Source organism: Ipomoea nil, unplaced genomic scaffold (genome assembly GCF_001879475.1).
Source record: "Ipomoea nil cultivar Tokyo-kokei standard unplaced genomic scaffold, Asagao_1.1 scaffold3105, whole genome shotgun sequence".
In the NCBI taxonomy this organism is placed as follows: domain Eukaryota; kingdom Viridiplantae; phylum Streptophyta; class Magnoliopsida; order Solanales; family Convolvulaceae; genus Ipomoea; species Ipomoea nil.
This window is the reverse complement of record NW_017619533.1, coordinates 2482042-2488183: the sequence shown is the minus strand read 5'-3', so window position 1 is coordinate 2488183 and position 6142 is coordinate 2482042. Positions and strand designations below refer to the sequence as shown.

At 31.0% G+C, this 6142-nt stretch overlaps 2 long non-coding RNA genes across 2 annotated transcripts; one reads left to right on the top strand and one right to left on the bottom strand.

Moving 5' to 3' along the window:
* Positions 1 to 902: 902 nt before the first annotated feature.
* LOC109166795 lies at positions 903 to 4233 on the top strand. Its single transcript, XR_002051731.1, has 2 exons — positions 903 to 1179; positions 3814 to 4233. It is a non-coding gene; the product is annotated as an uncharacterized LOC109166795 (long non-coding RNA).
* On the bottom strand, positions 2253 to 3801 carry LOC109166796. The gene is made up of 3 exons (XR_002051732.1): positions 3698 to 3801; positions 2399 to 2604; positions 2253 to 2297 (listed from the first exon to the last, which is right to left on the bottom strand). It is a non-coding gene; the product is annotated as an uncharacterized LOC109166796 (long non-coding RNA).
* Positions 4234 to 6142: the final 1909 nt, after the last annotated feature.

Here is a 6142-nt window from a genome sequence, read left to right as displayed (position 1 = left end):
TATTACACCGTTGCTATTTAATTCAAAAAGTTTCATAATTCTATCATTATTATCATACACCTATATATATATATATATATATATATATATATATATATATATATATATATATATATATATATATATATATATATATATATATATATATAATTAACTATGATATCTTTTTCCTATTCTTTAATTATCATTTTATTAAAATCATTATATAATTACTTTAATTGTTGATTATATTTTAATTAAATTTCTATGAATAGTAAAATATAAATTTTGTTCATCTCTATAATTTTCAAATACGATGATTAAAATTTATTACTTTAAGGAATTACGAAATATAATTTGAACTATAATTTGTAATTATTTGCATTTATCAATTTTTTAATGTTGGACATAAATTTTCGTGCATCACGCGTACAAAATGTTAGTATTATATATAAATATTATAATAATTAATAATTTTAACTCCTCAAGTCCTCAAATCTCAACTCTAAGTTGTAAGTCCCAACATTTGGTGTTTTAATAATTTTTATTTTTCAAATATTAACTATAGATGAATGATTCTTCATTTTTCCATCAACAAAACACTTCAAGTGGCACTCCAAGTGAGCCAACTGAACAATCGGTCAGGCAAAAAAAGAAACATTCAAATAGTAGACTTTCACCAAAACCGAACCGAATACCGAACCGAAACCGAATCGAACCGAACCAAACTTTTCAAACCGAAACCGAAACTGAACTCTATTCAAACCGAATGGTTTAATTTTTTTAAAACCGAAAAACCGAAACCGAAACCGAAACTGAAAAAAACCGAACCAAAACCCGAAGTGCCAAGCCCTAGAAAAAACCTAGTTTTCAGACAATAATCTTCTTTCATCCTCCCTTCTCGCATCTCCTCCTTCACTCTCACTTCTCTCAAACCTAATCTAGAAGTTTCACTAAAGATTTAGCAACCAATTTGTACTCATTTCATTCTTGTGCTGAAAGATTGCACTTAGCCAAATCCCCCTTCTTTAATCTTGGCAGTTTACACATCGTCAACGATTTGAACCAAAAAACCCCAAATCCATAGCCTACGGATACTTGGATCTCAATTGCGATACAAAAACAGAGTCGTTCTGTGAGGTTATAAGATCATTCTACAGTATAAAAGGACAGAGAAATGCATCCAAACACAAGCCATAGGTAATATACGATTTTCCCTACCTTTTTTTTTTCATTCTGTACGGAAATGTATGTATATTTTGTGTTTTTTTGGGTGCATGTATAATATATAACTTCCATAGTTGTTAGAGATAGGAATCTATGCTTAAATCTGTATCATAGTTTGAAACTGATCATGTTTGTGTGTGAGAGAGAGATAACATTGTCTTGTGTTTGTATTTTATTTTCTGTGCATTTGTATTCTGTAAATTGAAAGGTTGTTAGGGTTAGGATTTTTTTACTCAATCAGTAGCCTATTTTGAATCTAATTGTGTGTCCTTTGTTTGTATGCACATTTTTGTTGGCAAAATTCTGTTTTTTTCAAAAAAATAAATAAATTATATACATCCATATTATGGAAATTACATGTTTGCTACGGGTAGGACTTTGTCAGTCCATCCTTATCCTAATTTAATATTGAGTGTGAAATTTGTTAACATATAATTTTTTTGTCAATTTAAAATTGTTTACATATTCAGTAATTACCAAAAATAAAAAATAAAAATACAACATATACACACAAATTATAAAAAAATTATAATTTCCTTTTATACTCCCTATAAGCACCCATGCAATATAGGAAAGGGATTCATATCTCAATATCCTTACAAATTTTTATGTTTTTTTTTAGCTTTTGAATTGCCTGTCTCAAGTTTGTCTCAAGTTCTTTTCACATTTCATTCTAAAATACAACATTATCTAAGAAAATAGATAAAATTCTTATAAAGTACACAATATGCAGATCATTTATAGGAAAAATACACAATTCTCATATTTTGCAAATATTGAAAAAATTGCAGTATTCACATCTACCATTTTTTTTTCTCTCTGACCTTGTAAATGTATAAGTTTTGTTATCTACCTACTTGGAAAGAATGAAATCTTATGATTCAACCCAATCAACCTGTATTTCAATCTTCCTTCCTGCCACAATCTGTTGCATTTGCAGCAGTACATCAGGCCTTCCCGTGGAATGAGTTTTTTGTTACATGCACCACCATTGCATGAAACATAGAACCAGTCTGCCAAACTCTCTCTTCCTACAATTTTGCTGCAATCCAATACTCCTCCAGCTGTATTTGTAAAATATTACTAAAGTCCTATTAACAATGCAAAAACATATGTCAGTCTAAAAAAAAAACCTTACTTCTTTTCTTTGATAAATCTCTTCAATAGTAGACACAACAATGTCATCACTCACCGAATGTGTAACCGACATAGACAAAGAGAGTCTAGACCCTGAATCTATACTCCTCAATGGTGTGTGATGTTCTGGCAAATTGGAAAAAAACATGAGGCAAAAATAAATAAAATTAAATAGAGTTGTATATCAGTTAACAAAAAGAAAGGTTATTCTAACCTATTCCTAAATGCCCGAAACTCCGGGGAATCGTGGTTGAACAATAACTGTGTGGCATTAAAAGGGGCCACAATACGTAAATCACCATCTGAAATAAAAAATAGGAGCCAAACTCATTAAAAAACCAGAATTGTACACAATCTGATAAATGTTAACATAACTCATTTTAAGCCACAAATCTTTATAAATACTCTTAAATCTGAATTGCTCTTTGTATGTAGACAATAATAACATAACTTATTGTCCAAGATCTTGCAGTCTGCACAGCCAAACCTGAGAAATGTTAATATAACTCATTTTAAGCCACAAATCTTTATAAATACTCTTAAATCTGAATTGCTCTTTATATGTACACAATAATAACATAACTTACTGTCCAAGATCTTGCAGTCTGCACAGCCAAATCAAAACAATTAGGGACTCATCCATACTACAGTTGTAATATGGGAGAACCTTGTTAACATGCTCACCCTAAACTATACACTTTAGCTGCCTGTGACTGAAATCACAAATTTGAATACAACACTTTATGCAAAATACATTTTCTTTTACAAACCTTTTTACCAAACAAACTAAAAACCCAGTGTATATGAAATTATAGTCTTACCTAGCATCCTTAATAAGAAAATCTATCACCCGTGTTTCTTTTCCGGATATAACTTTGTCAAGTGGAGAGTATATCTCCAATAACATCTATAGTTACACAAGAAGAAAACATATTTCAGTTACATGAAGAAAAAATATAGCAGTAAAGAAATACCTATTAGTTCTTTCTAGTCAACTTCTCTTTTGTCTAGCTCGTTTCGAATGACTTTAAACGAAACATTTGGTTAGGAAATTCCACTATCTTGTACTCCTTCACAGTTGTGTCATGCTTAAACTTTACCATGTAAAGTTCTGTGATTATATTATACTTTAAGAAGTTTGTAATGACCAGGAAATTCTTTAGGCCATAAACCTTCCTTTCTTTGAAATGATTTTTGTATTTGTCTACATGTTCCTTTGGTATATGAGCATGCACAAATGTTCCTAAAGTAAGTGAAAAATATAGTTATTTCCAAAGCTATAATATGTTATATACAAATACATTTATTAAATTATGATATAAAAGAAAACTTCATTAAATTTTGCATTACTCACCTCTGCATCATGGAATACACATTCTCTCTCGGCTCTTGATTATACTTTTGCATTTAGCTTCACATACTTCATACGTATGAACTAACCTCACTTCATGACTTTCCTTGTCTGAGCAGGGTGGAGTTGAGAAGCAAGAACAAATTTTCAGAAGCAAGAACAAATTGTCCTACCATGAGGGCTGCTGCTAAATTCAATTGCCCAAGAAGTTGAATTGTATTTGTGTTGTGTTTACCATGTAACCTTGGCTATATATATATATATATATACACACAAAGGACTGTAGAATCAAGTAGTACACTAATAGGGTAAGAGGGTAAGTAGGACACTAATAGCTTTGAAGACTTTTCTCCAAAACCATACGGCACATTCAGAGCAAAAAACGCTGACATGCCTCGGAAATAGGAATAGTTTCTAAAATATTACATGCAACTTCTGCGAGCTGGCAGAGAGTATAACAATTACCTAAAACGTTGCGTTTTCAATTCCTTGGGCGGAAAATTCAAGCTATATGATTGGCTGAACTACGGCTTCCTTTATATGTATATAGATATCTTGCTCTCTTCCTCATCATCCTACTCTTTGTAATTAATTACCAAAACAACATACTCTAAACCTGAAAAGAAATGTTCTTCATCATTCCAGCTTCAAGCCCACCATGCTGCATCCAAACATCATTCCAGTGGGTTAAGAGTAGAGCAGTTCTGTGTTGGAAATTTATATAGTAATGGAGATTAATGTTTCAGATGAACTACCATGAAAGCTTAAATAATATTTTTAGATGTGGAGTTGTAAATATTATTTTAGTTTAGTAGAAAGTTAATTAAAATACTGGGAGAAATTTATATGGCTATATGCTTGTGATATATAGCTATATGCTTGGGATATATAGCTAATATGCTTGAGAGTATTAATGCATGTTTGGATATTTTCATGCGTAAGGTGTTGGGGCTTTTTGAAGCTATATGCTTCAAAACTACACTTAACGTGCTTGAAATATGCTCTTCTATTTTGTGAAGCTATATGCTTCAAAGTTACACTTAACATGCTTGGTATATAACATGCAATAAAGTTGCATAAGACTGAGATATTTCACAGTTTTACAATTCAACAGGAAATTCTCAAACAAAGCAACTTGAGAATTTCATTCATATTCTTGTATCCCATAAGATTAAATCTTGAACCTTGTTGCTTTTATAGACGGAGATTTAAAGCTTATAGGAAAGTGATTACACGCCTGAAGATATCAAATGATCTAGTTTTTGTTCCCTGTTGTATTCTGTATTATTGTTGTATCTCAAATGTATTACAGATTACAAGCCCTTTTTCCAACAATCTATAAGCTTTAAAGTTCTAAATCTATGATCATGGTCTTGTCTTGAAAGTTTTGAAGACAAGATGCCAGGCGTGAACAGTTTCCAATCACGGAAATTTTCGGAATGAGAATTTCAAATTTGGTGGTAAGGATGACAGAAATCCCTTTCTATTGTACAAGAAGGTTTTTCCTGCGATTTTTTATGGCATGTTGTGTACATGATGTACATGTGGATTAAATTCATGTTGTGCAGTTTTTGTTTTCATCTTCACTTAAAGTCATGGGGCATCAAGTGATGCCATGACGATTAGTGAGATGGGTAAAATGATTTTAATTAAAAAAAATCATTTTGTTAGCCATGATTAATTGGCATGAGAAGATGTGTACTTCCCTAGAGTGGGTGTGTGGTTTCAGCGTATCAAAGGCCGGAAGTGATGACCATTAAAGCAGATACAAGTTACAGGATGAGATCGGTACAATACTTTTTATTTGTCTCGGCCTCGGCATGAATGTAAGTTTTATTTTGTTTACTGGTTAAGTTCTGGCTTAGGTCTAGAAGATATGCATGAGATTCTTTTGAATTTTGCATAGCCTATTAAATACAAGGATATGTTTATGCATGTTTATAAATATTTTTATATTGAGACTCTGTCTCGGTTGCATGCATAGTATACAAGATACATGTATAATATGTTGGATCTTGGTGTGCTGTAAATTGCCAAATTTGGTGTAGTTTGGTGTTGTAAATATTTATGGTATCATTTTCATGGATACAGAGTTGCATAATGATAAGATGAAATTATTTTTATTTTTCCATGGATGAAATATTGGTATTTTAGCACACGGATGTTTTTATCCTTGAGAAAGTTTTTGAAATATTATGTTCTTAATATTTCTAATAAAGACAGAAATGCCTTCGAAATATTCTAGTATATTTCTAATGAAAGCATGTAGAAAGTTTTATGCATGAAGTATGCATAATGAAATTCATAAAATTTATGAATGCCTTTAACACAAAGTTTCTCATATTGAGAATGTGTTAAAATATTGAAAGCCAAAAAGTTTACTGGTTTATCTAGTATGGAAATTGGCTAGTGAAAAGAAAGTTTAAATTTAAATCATGGATTATGATT